Here is a 14,008-nt window from a genome sequence, read left to right as displayed (position 1 = left end):
GGCACATGCTCTTTTCATGCTTCAAACGGCGGCCATGTTGCGCTACCTAAGGGTGCGTGGGCAGGTGACACGTGTGACTGTCGGGGTGAGCCGGCGCTCATTAAAAATGCGGCCGCTATCAATCGCGGCGGCGGTTTTTTTGTGCGGCTGCTATTTAGACGAGCTTCGCCGCGGTTAAATATTTAATCGAGCCAGGTGTCCCAAAAGCCCGACGTAGCTCCGCCTCTCCCTCCCCCAGGTACGTACCCCCCCCCCCCCCCACCCCCGCAGTGCGATAATTAGAACCAGCGTTCGCCAGGAATTTGTAATGAATGAAAATTTGAAAGCCGTGTGGTTTGAAAATAAATTGACGCAAGTGTGGCTTCTCGCTATTTAAATGTGATTTAAATATGGGGGGATCTTCTCCCGCATAGTTGAGATAGCGCTGTTAATTTAAGCCTTCTCTCAAATTCCTTTCTAGACTTTACATTCCGCATTCCAACAGAAACATATTTCTTTCTTTCTTTATTTCCTTCTCTCTCTTCCAGAGGTATGCCCTTTTCTTTGCATTTTGCAAATGGCCATTCTTATAAGAAAAAGAAATCAATTCCAGTTCCATCCAGTCCCAATTTATCAACCTTTACCTCTTCATTATCTCGCTCTTTCTCTCGGTGGTCTGCGCTTTTGGAGCTTCTCGATTCGAGGGCGCTCACCCATCTTATCGCAGAATATGAGTTATTGCTCGGGATCTTCGAATAGCACAGCCGCCGCGATGAACACTTGAATGCGAACCGTTAATATCTCAATTGAGTCTCTCGCTCCATCCACAGTCAGCTGTCTCTTTCTTTGTGTGGTCACGCGGGTCATTTGTCGATTGTCTTCATCTCTTTCATGGATCCTCAGCCTGGGTTAGATAGCCTATTCATGCATGTGAGCACGTTATCCATTTAATTCAATTTGGCAGGCTTTTTTTTGACCCAGGATATACTATTTATTCCTCGTCGTATTGATTGAATGTATTGGTTTATAGGCAGCCGTAGGGACAGTTGATTGCCTTGGTCATTTGAATAATTTTAAAGCACCCATGGATCGCTGAACCGTGATATTGTTATGTATGTGACAGCTGTGGTTTGAATGAGATCCGGCCCTAACTACAGTAATATCTGAGTCCACGTATTTCTCTGTGGGAGAAATGGAATTGGAAATGACCACTTGTCCATTCGCTGGTTTTGAATAGTTTGTGAAGTTCCCAAAGGAGGAATCGTTTTTTGGGAGTGGAAGCGCTGGGGGAAACGCAGTGTGATTGGTGGACGTTCTGGTGTGATTGGTGGACGTTCTGGTGGGATTGGTGGACGTTTTGGTGTGATTGGTGGACGTTCTGATGTGATTGGTGGACGTTCTGATGTGATTGGTGGACGTTCTGATGTGATCGGTGGACGTTCTGATGTGATCGGTGGACGTTCTGGTGTGATCGGTGGACGTTCTGATGTGATCGGTGGACGTTCTGGTGTGATTGGTGGACGTTCTGATGTGATTGGTGGACGTGTTCTGGTGTGATCTGTGGACGTCTGATGTGATGGTGGACGTTCTGGTGTGATCGGTGGACGTTCTGAGTGTGATTGGTGGACGTTCTGGTGTGATTGGTGGATGTTCTGATGTTTGTGAGTTCGGTGGATCGTTCTTTGGAGTGTGATCGTGGACGTTCTGGTGTGATTGGTGGGACGTTCTGATGTGATTGGTGGACGTTCTGGTGTGATTGGTGGACGTTCTGGTGTGATCGGTGGACGTTCTGGTGTGATTGGTGGACGTTCTGGTGTGATTGGTGGACGTTCTGGTGTGATTGGTGGACGTTCTGATGTGATTGGTGGACGTTCTGGTGTGATTGGTGGACGTTCTGATGTGATTGGTGGACGTTCTGATGTGATCAGTGGACGTTCTGGTGTGATTGGTGGACGTTCTGGTGTGATCGGTGGACGTTCTGGTGTGATCGGTGGACGTTCTGGTGTGATTGGTGGACGTTCTGGTGTGATTGGTGGACGTTCTGGTGTGATTGGTGGATGTTCTGGTGTGATCGGTGGATGTTCTGGTGTGATTGGTGGACGTTTTGGTGTGATTGGTGGATGTTCTGGTGTGATTGGTGGACGTTTTGGTGTGATTGGTGGATGTTCTGGTGTGATTGGTGGACGTTTTGGTGTGATTGGTGGACGTTTTGGTGTGATTGGTGGATGTTCTGGTGTGATTGGTGGACGTTTTGGTGTGATTGGTGGATGTTCTGGTGTGATCGGTGGACGTTCTGGTATGACTGGTAGTAAAAAACCTGTTTGATGTTTGGCCCTCCTTATTTCCGGTTTTTCGTTTTTTGCATCTCCACATCCGTTTCTCTCGGCCCGTTTTCATTGCCAGCGCGATCCTAGCCCCGAACCCGGGGGGGGGGGTATCACCGTAACCACAACACCCACTGCAGGGGCTCGATATTCCAGCTGGAGCGCATCCCGAAAACAGACTCTCCCCTCCTTCCCCAGTACTGCCTGCCGAACGTCTGTTGAGAGTTTTATGAGTTGTGCTCCAGCAAATTAGGTGTTATTTTAAACCGACTCTGAGAAGCCGTGAATATAATCAGTAGCTGTTCCACGAGGTGGGATCTGTGCTCTCTAATGGCGCAGAATCTTCAAAACCCCTCGTTTTTTTTCTTCTTCTTCTTTCGTTTCTTTAATCGCAAGCGGAACTCTTTGTTTTCCCCCCTCACAATGTGCGCGAGCTGCTCTTTGGTGCGGAGAAGAGAGGGGAAAAAAGAAAAAACAAGGGAAGAGAAAGAGCTGACATCTTTGGCTCAAAGCCCCTTTAATCCTCGAATCTTTAAAAAACAACCTGCTCCTGTCCCGGCAGGGGCGTCACGGTTCCCCGAGACGCGAGGCGGTCCGTTTCGTCAGTCGGGGACGCGTCGGACGCCGGGACCGAATTTGAGGGCCACGTGGCCGCTCTGACGGTCACTCCGAGCGGTGACCTGGCGACCCCCGCCCGTCCTCAAAGAAGAAGAGAAACGCCGTTCCTCTTCACTCTCTCTCTCTCGCTCTGCTGGAGGGATGCTGAGATTATCTTTTTCTCTCTCTCTCTCTCTATCTCTCTCTCTCTCGTCCTCTTCATTCTCCCTCCTATTCTGCTGGAGGATTGCTGAAATGCTCTCTCTCTCTGTCTCTCTCTATATCTCTCTATTTCTCTCTTTTTGTTTCTCTCTCTCTCATCCTCTTCATTTTCCCTCTTATACTGCCTGAGGGATGCTGAAATTCTCTCTCTCTTTCCCTGCCTGTCTCTCTTTCTCTCTCCTCTATCTCTCTTTCTCTCTGTGGTATTTCATCAGTATTTCAAGTCAGTTATCCAGTTTATTTTACTGACCTAGGGTCCTACAATGGGGTATTTCCCATTAGTTTCATCAACGGTGGACAATTGATTTAGAGAGTCTACATTTAGACTTTGTAGTGTGGAGTGAGCTGCTGGTATTCTACTAGATAAGGCTCTTTCACCTCTTGGCCGGTTGTAATGTGAAGTTAGCAACAATATGTAAGAAACTGTTGGTGGCTGGTGCAGAATATGTACTTTTGCTTTGCTAATCAACTGGTCGAGCAGTTTCAGTAGCAGAGCGGTTTCTTGTTAATCAGTTGGTTGAGCAGAAGAGTGTATTTCGTCAGGTGTTTAGTGAGCTGCTAGTGTTCTGCTAGATCAGGCTGAGTTTCACGGCTTGGTCAGAGTCTAGAACCAGATGGTCAAACCCCATGAGGCATGCTGGGGTATATAAAAAGCCCCAAAATCCACCTGGGTTAACTGGAGTGACACTGACTGGCACTCTCCAGAGAGTCATCTGCCAGCTGAACTGGGCTGGTGCTTGGCCCAGCTGATCTGGTCTGGTGCCTGGTCCTCGGTGATGTAGATGAGCTCTGTAATGACACCCTATGGTGCCCAAAGGGCAGAGCTTTCTCAGAGTGTCAGATGGAGGCCTTCCTCTAGCACCTGATCCCACCGGCACCGTGTTTATTAGACCTCCTCATCCTTGCCTGTCACTGTGGACTGGTTCCCTTCAGATGTAGATCACATCTGTGAATGGCAGTTCAGGGTTGAGCCATGACATCACCGGCCTACCCATTTTATTGGGTACAAGTGTATCTGACCCTTAGAGAGGTAGCACCTGCACCTGGTTTCTGCCTTGCCTCTTAAAACTGGACATCTTTCACATCTGTGTGGTGTCAGCTTAGCCTGCGTTATGTTTTATCTCAAAAATTACATTTTCCATTGATTTATTAACAAAATGGAGTAGGCAAATGAAAATCACTCGAATAACAGAGGTCAAGACGGTCACACATGCACGCACGCATTCACACACGCGTGTGCACACACACACAAGGACACACAAATGGACAGATCCTATTTCTTGGGCAACATATATTTGCTTGAGTTTATTCGACTTTTTAATTTGTTTATTTTTCTTTTTTTTCTTTGTTGATTCATCGCCTTTTTTATAAGCCTGAAAATAGCTCTTTTTTTTTTATTGGTTGGAAGAAGAAAAAAAAAAACACACAGCCGCTGTCAAAATGGTGGATTAGGCGAACGCGCACATTACACATGTCCTGCACCGGGCTGGAATTGAGCGCCACATTACGAGCGATTAATATTGATGAGGCCCATTAATCTGAGGAGTGAACGGGTAATTCTGTCACTGTAGAGCCGCGACAGGAAGCAAATTCAAGGTCAGGAGGATTCGGCGTGCCTCGCACAGCCGAATATTTTTTTTTTTCCCCTCGGTAAGGCCGACCGCTGAAGTGCCCGCGCGTTAAAACGCCGTTAAAACGCGGAAGCCAAACGCCCGAATATCCGAGTCTGGACGAGGGCAGTTAAAATGGCCCCCGCGTTCCGTCGCACGCTGAACGCCGCGTCAGTCCGTCACGCGCAGAGAAGGCTATTCGGCGCAGGCTAATGACTGCAGGACAGTGCGGTGAGTGATGCGTAGCGGTCACTACGACGTGTCCAAAGTGTCTGAAAAACGAATGGCCGTGTAATACGTTTCAGTTTGGGATTCTGCAGGAGATATTTATGAATATGCTGGGTACAGCCAGGGTAATTATTATTATTATTATTATTTTTTGAAATAATTATTTAGAGAAATAATTATGGAGAATAGCCATTAACAGATGATATGTGAAACAAAGTAAGTTCATAACTCAATAAGTTAATGTTGAGTGAATACTTAATGCATGCAGGGGCTAATTTTATCATCTAAATCAAGGGGCCCCAGTGTAGTTTCCCTATCTGCTGCATTGCACCCAAAGGTCTGAACTGGGTTACGGTCATAACAGTGTAGATGGGAGATGCATAACTGTGTGAACTGGGTTATGGTCATGACAGTGTGGATGGGAGATGCATAACTGTCTGAACTGGGTTACGGTCATAACAGTGTGGATGGGAGATGCATAACTGTCTGAACTGGGTTATGGTCATGACAGTGTGGATGGGAGATGCATAACTGTCTGAACTGGGTTATGGTCATGACAGTGTGGATGGGAGATGCATATCTGTCTGAACTGGGTTATGGTCATGACAGTGTGGATGGGAGATGCATAACTGTCTGAACTGGGTTATGGTCATGACAGTGTGGATGGGAGATGCATAACTGTCTGAACTGGGTTATGGTCATGACAGTGTGGATGGGAGATGCATAACTGTCTGAACTGGGTTATGGTCATGACAGTGTGGATGGGAGATGCATAACTGTCTATCGCACTGCCCAGAAAAGGATGATTTCAGCTGGCAGCTGTTCTCCTCTCGTCACTCAACAGCGCCTCCTCTTGGCACACGCGGTCAACCGCGCCAGCGCTTCCCGGGGTCCTCCGGCGCACTTACCGCGCAGCTGCAAGCACTCCAGGAACCTTCCGCTGGCTCGCGAGCGGGCCCTGCAAATCGGGGACGGAAAAAAATACGGGGGGAAAAAAAATGTCTAAGAAAAATCAGCGATGACGGCAATTTAAATCAGTGGTGTTTGGATGAGAGCGGACGCCTGGATGAAACGCACACTCACCCAGAAACCGCACAGCGTCCTCGTTTCATCTCCGAAGTTCCTGGGTTACAGGAAATGGCGCTTATGGGCTTCATTAGTGTGCGCTCAGAGGCCTCAGAAGCGTCGGATTCCCGTTGTGGAGGGATAAAAGCCTCCAAATTATGAGTTGTGCTTTTCTCGTGTTTTCACATCGCTGACAAAACTGCCATTGCATAATAATAAAACCGAGATTGTTTGCTGTCGGTCCTCCAGTCACCGGGGGTAACTGAGACAATTGCGTTATACATTTTATAATTTCCGAAATAAACAGAGACTCTGATGCGGGAATATTAACGAGCTCCGAGAAACTCATGAATATATCCAACTAGGTCACCGTCTTAAAACCAGCAGGCCCACGGAGCCGCTATATATAGAACCTCTAGCTATTCTCTTAAGTCTCTTAAATACGCTATCTGTATCATCTTGACTTCCCCGTCACCTTTGAACACACACACACACTCAATTACACACACACTCACACACATACTCTTTCACCCACACACACACACACACACACATACTCTTTCACCCACACACACACAGACACTCACAGACACACACACGCCTTTTTTAATAAATTCAGAGGATTAAAAAATATGGAAAATATGGAAGACGTGTGCTCTCCCTCACCTCTCTTTCTGTCTCTCGAAACTTTTAACTGGGCTGGAAGGAGCTCAGAAGCAGATCGACTGCAAGACCGTCTCTTCTAAAGTAAATAAATAGATAAATAATGATTGGCACTTCCTCAGCTGAATATTCTGCATTTGAAAGGCGGGGCCGTTGGCGTCGGCTCTGATGCCGCGTGGCGAGGGCGGGAGTGTTAAACTCGACCCGGCGGAGAGGATGATGGGAACCCGAAACGTGTCCCGCCGTCGGAAAGGAGGCTCGCGGGAGATAAAGTACGATCGTCACCGTGCGGGGGGAGGGGCGGGGGGGGCGTTATCTCTCCCTCCTGTGTGAGACCGAGATGAGAGGGGGCGAGGCCGGGGCCTCTCGAAAATCGGCCTGTGTGTGAGAGAGCAGGCAGAGATGGTCAGATGTGACCCGTCGTGGATCCTCGTGCGTTCGTCTCTCTCTCTACCCCCTCGCCCCCGCACCATCCTCCCACTTTCCTTCACACAGAAGCCCAGTGGGGTGTTTGCGAAATTATAGGCGCAAATTGTGGACCGGTGCGAGTGTATATTTTAAGTAAGTTTATCGTTCCATCGTGTCCCTGCTGTATGAATTTGGGGAAACGCAACTACATAAAAATAAATGAATAAATAAATTAATGAATGAAAGCCTTTTAAGGAGTCTCAGTGTTATGGCCGCTGCGCGGGTCTTTTTTGTGTTTACTCTTCTTTATGTTTTACGGCTTATTTAATTACCTCAGAGCGCCGCTGTCCCCTCGCTCCCCGCCGTGGAAAAGGCCAACGAGATGCGCCTCGGCGCTCCCGCTCTCTGATTTGTGGCGTTTGTCCGCGCCGTGTTTTGACAGGCCCCTAATTGGTGCGTTTTTTTCCCCCACCGCTCCGGCGCCTCCGGCTGCGTGACCTCGCTCGAGAGTCGGCTCGCGGCGGCGCGGCGGCGGGCGCGTGAATATTCATGAGCGGGGAGTTTATCGCCGTCTCAATTTGTCGCCCCAGCGGAGTTTTGTGTTCGCGGCGTTCGCGTTCCCGCCTGGCTACCGCTCGCCGCGGCGGGGTGTGCGGGTCGCGAGCGACGCGGCAGGGGGGAGGATGTCCTCGGTGCGTTCGCCCCTGCCCCGCGCCGTCGGTAACTGTCGTCCTAATTACGGCAGCCGCGGCCGCGCTAATTGCACTTCTGGAGATTATGAAATTAAAGAAGTCGTAATTAACGAACGCGCGAGGTGCTGGGAAACGTCTTCGGAGGGTAGCGGCGGCGCGAAGACGCGAGATCGCTGAGATTGGCAGAGTTCTGTTTCGTCAGCCGCAGCTGGGATTTGGCGTTCGCTCTCGGATTAGGCCGCGGTCTCAGAGTTCCGCGGCGCTCCGCTTCTGTTCCCGAACGGCTGAAGAGGCCCCAGGGCCGCCTGTCCTGCCCCTGCCCTCTCTCTGGAGGTACTGCCTCTCAGGGCACTGGGCCGGGTCTGTCCTGCCCCTGCCCTCTCTCTGGAGGTACTGCCTCTCAGGGCACTGGGCCGGGCCTGTCCTGCCCCTGCCCTCTCTGTGGAGGTACTACCTCTCAGGGAGCCGGGCCGGGCCTGTCTCCCCAGCCCCAGGGCTCCTTCAGGCTGAAGAGCGAGGTGGAAGTTCAGCCTGTGGGGAGCCCACCAGCCTGGCCCCACGGAGTGGACCTGGAATCTCCTGGGCTGAGCGATCTGGCGTGGCAGTTTGGTATTTAAGATCGTTGTGGATTTTAAGAGGGGGGGCCACAAAACCGCTGCAGAGGTACATGCTGCAGTCCCTGATCACACTCTCAGCATCCACCCCCCCCCCACTCCCCGATCCACATCTGTGACCACAATCCCCCCACCCCATATATAAATATATTGTAACTTATGATGGGGGCCCCTGGATGCATTTGAGTCTTGGTGGGGGTCCCTGGTTCAAAACCATTTCCTAACCCCTGCTTTAAATATATCTTATCAGAAAATATTTTAAAGGAATGCAAATCCAGGATTTTTTTTTTTCCTCCAAAGAATGAATGTATTTTGTGCCATTAATTCAGATGAACACGCGCACATGCTGCTGCAGTACACTGCTGCTTCATTATCACAGCACACCAGAGCGTGCTTTCCACAGCAGAGAGTAAGAAAGCGCAAAAACAAGAAAGGAGACTGAAAAAATTACCACCACCCCCCCACCCCCCACCCCACCTCCAAAGAGCTCGGAAATATAATAAAAAGATGTGAAATTGCATTTATATCAGGTGAAACACTTTCGCGTAATAAGCGATCTTGACAAACGCACAGCTGAAGCTTTAACTAAACCCGCAGCTGATGAAAAGAAACTAATCTCTGTTAGAATTGAGCAAATAACCTGGCACTGAATAATTTATGGTGAGTTTGGTCTGTTGTGTCTCATTATTGCCAATTGCAAGCTGTTTGAGTGAAGTCCTTTGTTATGGCTGTCTTTTATTATTTTATATTTTCATTTTTTTTTCTCTTTTCAGGCAAACCACTGTGTGTTGTAGTGTAGCAGGGGTGCACTTCGTAGGCTGAGTCAGGTAACGGCACCTGTATCAAGGACAAACTGAGCTAAAAACATGTTGACAGGGTGACATTTATTGGTCAGTATATGTACTTTACTTAAGGAAATGAAAAAAGAATGTAAAACATCATGAGTATCACTAGTATATGTTATGAGTAGTATATGTAATCTTGAAACAAAAAAACTGTTATATATATATGTGTGTGTGTGTGTGTATATATGTATACAACCACACTTGTAATGTCTAGATGTACACAGATCACCCGATATAGATGTAAATACTCTAAAATTCATTCTGACATATCCTCATTAATTTCAAATCCAGTGTGCTTCAGGAGTACAGTTAAAACAAAAAACTGTGTCACTGTCTCAATATGCATTTAACTATATATATATATATATATATATATATATATATATATACATATACACACTGTATGTAGGCTGTTAGTGTGTCCAGTAGGCCTGTAAATGTGAATGGTACATGTTTCAGCGGTATTTTCCTGTGATATATTTTCAGTAATGCGTTTTACGTAGCCTTAATGGAAGGGTGAACTCCATGGGAAAAGGTCATTTAAGGCACAAGCGGCCTCTCTACCCACAACGATGCTGGCACATCGATATGCCCGATGCTAGCCTCTCTCTGCCACTGGCTAACCTGCATGAGGAAATTAAACGAACACCCATAAATCCTGAAGCCGCAACATATGCACATGATCACGCTAGATCAGAAAATTGTATAACCGTCTAAATACGCCAACACTCTGTCAGTACCAAGTATGAATTCCATCCTCCATTCACTAGTTTCCAAGAATGTTCCATTCCTTCTCTGTATTCACAAGAATTTGTGAAATCAACATGGCTTATGGTATGCTTGCGGGTGTACTGATTTTTTTGGATCCCTTTGCTGTGTATGGGTGTACACTGTTCTCAGCTTCTAGGTGGTAGCTGAGGTACAGCTTTGCTCAGACAGCACCTCTTACCGGCTTTGTGATGGTGTATCCACTGTGGCACATTATTTCTGGGGGACAATTGTGAGTTAATTTTGTTTGTGTTTTGTTTAATGCATTCTGTTCTGACATACAACAAGTTGTACTACAGTGAAAAGTTGTTGCTTGATTTATTCTTGGGTTGAGTTTTTGTCAGGTTTCCCACAACTGTTGACTTCTTATGATAATATTGTGCACAATTAAAGCTGCAATTTCACATGATAATAATAATAATAATTAAAAGAAGAAGAATACAATTAAAGCAGAAATTTCACGTAGTAATAATAATTAGACAAAGAATAAAATTAAAGCTGCAATTTCACATTATAATAATAAAATAGGAAGAATTTAAGATACAGAAATCCGTAAATATATAAATCAATAGCAATATAAGCACACTTGTCTTTTTTAAATTTTTTATTATAGTTAAACTAATTTATTGTAGAATTCAATTTTATGTAAATTGACGATTCCCGGCGTATCTGTGCTCTGTGAAATCTGTGAAATCTGACCCCAGCGCCCCTGTAGAGGAGCGCGCGTGAGCTCAAAGGCCTCGCTGCCAGGGACGTCCGCGCGCCGCGATGGTGCCGCGATTCGTCCCGAAATCGCAGCCGACGGCCCAGGTAGGCCGGCCGTCTTTCCCGAGATCATTACGAGACGTTCCCTCACCCAGGGGCAGATCGGGGCACCGCAGATGAAAAGCGGCGCGTTCTCTCAGAAGGAACGGCAGCTTGGGATTTCTCTCTCGGAGCGCCGAGGACGAGAGCGCGAACGAGCGAAGCCGCGCGTTCGCCAGGAAGCTGGCCCACGTCGATTCGCTCCGGTGAACTTGAAAAGCGCGTGAAGCTGGGTGGGGCTTCATGTATGAGGGGGGGCCGGTCTTCATGTACAGTATGAAGGCAGTAATATGCATTTTACATGCATTTTGTTATTTAGGTGTTGTGTTATGTGAAGCGGTATATGCTGCATGCGTTCTTCCGCAATCCGCCGAAGATGAAGTGTGACAGCACCGGAGAGATTGTGTTGATGATGTAATGGCTTCCGACAGGCGGCGGGTCGTGAGTCATTGGGCTCAGGTTTGGCCCTGAGACGCCCCCGGTGCGGCTGCTGCTTTGCTGATGGCTTGCCCTGAGCCCTGAGCAGCCATGTAGTAAAGGCCCCTCGGTGGGTCGGGCTGTTCCATAAACAACAACTGCCCACTTTTTTATTTTATACTTTCTGTATAAAGGTTTTCAGACTTAAACTCTTGGTATTTATTTATGTATTTATTTGTACACCTCAATCCCCCTTTTTTTGTGGTGTCCTCTGTACAAGCTGAACTGCCCTTCAAAAGTACTCTTTCAACAGTGAACGATGTGGTTTGGCTTTGATCCCAATGGTTATGGGTTCGTGTTCGGTGATGGCCTGCGGTTAATGTTTTTAATTGAATTACCTCATGCTAACCCTTGAAAAGCCAATGATGGATTTGAGTGTGTGTGTGGGTGTGTGTGCGTGCGTGCGCGTGTGGGTGTGTGTGCGTGCGCATGTGTGTGTGTGTGGGTGTGGGTGTGTGTGCATGCGTGTGTGTGCGTGTGTGAGCACTGTTACTATCCGACCGTAACCAGTCCATAACAGGAAGTAGGATAAGGGACATGATACTGCAGATGGACGAGTACCTTCGGTCCCTACCTGCCTGTCTAAAACTAACTAAAACCTGGTTAGTCTTCAAAGGGTTGCTGGCCGCCCAGAGTACCTTCAAAAATAATAAAGCAAAAATAACAAATTAGTGTCCAGACGGAAGGATTTGTAGTCCAGCTGGGAACACTCTGCCTAACTGAAGTCACTATGCGGCGAGCAGGGGGCAAAACGAGGGTCGCGAACGAGCGAGTGGTCAAACACGAAATCCACTCAGCAGCAAACCAGAAGGGCCAGACGAGAATCGGAATCAAACAAAATAAGGTGAAATACGCACTGTATATTGGTTGTTAATGTGTCCAGTAGGCAAGTCAAATGTGGTAATCATTGTCCACAAAACACTTTGAGCGCGAGTTCAAAGAGCTAGTCTTCAGTGGTAAGTGGGAAAACAGCGGCTTTTTAAAACCAAGTAACTGGAGACAGAAACGGCCAATTTGATAAAGAACCGGGAGAAAGAAACACAACCGCAGCTTAGAAATATAAACACAAAACTCACGGCAGGGGTCAGAACGGCGCGTCTTGAGGGTGTACGCCGTGTGTGTGTTGTGGATGTGTGTGCCTTTATAGTGTCAAAATAAGTTTCTGTAAGGTTGGTAAGGTGAAGGTAAGGAGGAAGACTTTAGTTGTTCTCTGTGGTAATGTAGATGAAGAAATGCTATATTTTTGCTTGCTTACTCTCAAACATTCATAATGAAATCCTTGTGTGATACACTTATGAAAGTTCATTTGTAACATTTTAACCTGCCACCTGAGTGTTCCATGGCCTTGGTGGTTATTGGTTATAGTTTTAATGGGATCCTGTTTTCAAGTGTTTTTTTTTCTTTTGTTTTTTGAAATTTGTTTTATTTTAAGATGAATTAAAATAGTTCCATCGCAACACTACACCCAGAGCTGTGATATACAAGCATGCTCGTTTCTTGCATGGTCTAGTGTCATGTTAAGAAAAAATAATATTCACACGAATTTGCAGTGTTGAATCAAAATAAATTTTGTCTTGGACGTTGCCTTAAACACAATAAGCCTCGTTGTCATCCTGGAACAATACAATGAATGTTGCACTCAAGTATAATTTTGATATAGTGTAATGACCATACACAGTTCAGCTATTTCCTGTTTCCACGGTGCTTCCACCAGATGTGCATGCTGGGAATGCTTACCGGAACGTTCTGGTGGTGTTCAGAGAGGGATCCAAAAAGGGTTCTGCTGGCCATATAAGTGGATAATATGTAAAAATATAATTGGGAGTGAAGCACATTAGGCAGATAAATAATCTGTAATGATGTTTTGCCCCCATCCTTTTGAGCATGTGAAAGATGACCTTGTCCTGTCCCTGAGGGGTGGGGGGGAGGGGGGGGGTCACAAGCCCCCAGAGCACACCCAAGCTGGGCTTTATCTTTATCTCTACCCTCTGGTGCTTTTAATCAGACCTGCAAGCATCCCAAGCAGGTGGAATAAGGACAGAGGAGCTCCATTGCGGTCTGTATTAAACCACAAAGGACTGTCCCGTTATTCACAAATAATGTCTGACGAGGACGATGATGCTGAGGTCGCTGAACCACTCAGTTGGGTTCTCGGTCAAAATGCTTTCACGGCATGCTTGTTATCGCAGCTAGCTAGCTATCCAACTATTGTATTATATTCAAAACAGTGGTTTGAACTATAAACACAATCATTTACAAAGATATGGAGTCTAGTATGAGTTAAATATGGACCGTCTCTACTACTGTCCAAATACGGGACGATTCGTATTTTACAGGACCTGAATCAAGCTGTAGGCTACAGTAACTAGACTAGCTAACGTTACTCTCTGCATTCATTCATGGACAACAAGCCGATTATGCTTGATTTCTGCAGCAAGAATTATGGGCTATTGTAACAGTTGGTAGCAAAAACGATCATTATCCACATTTGCTTTATCGAGTCAGACCGTTGGTGCACGTTAATTTAGAACTGTAATTAAGCTTTTGCCTGCGCTACTTCATAGCCGACTATTTATTGAAACTTAATGGACACCCTTGGACCAATCAGCAATATTAGACAAAGGGAACCTGAGTAAGAACACATTTTTTAAATGATAATTTCAGTTATTTAATGAAAAAAGTTATCAAACACTTATATCACCCATGTGAAAA

The 14,008-nt window shown here is 46.8% G+C and overlaps 1 protein-coding gene across 1 annotated transcript in view; it reads left to right on the top strand.

Moving 5' to 3' along the window:
* The window catches only part of eys (eyes shut homolog), a 337,977-nt gene that overhangs the window by 181,905 nt on the left and 142,064 nt on the right, over positions 1-14,008 (top strand). The window lies entirely within an intron of this gene.

Source organism: Anguilla rostrata, chromosome 18, assembly GCF_018555375.3.
Source record: "Anguilla rostrata isolate EN2019 chromosome 18, ASM1855537v3, whole genome shotgun sequence".
Taxonomy (NCBI): Eukaryota; Metazoa; Chordata; class Actinopteri; order Anguilliformes; family Anguillidae; genus Anguilla; species Anguilla rostrata.
Note: the sequence above shows the minus strand (reverse complement) of the source record. Positions and strands in the feature narration are given on the sequence as shown.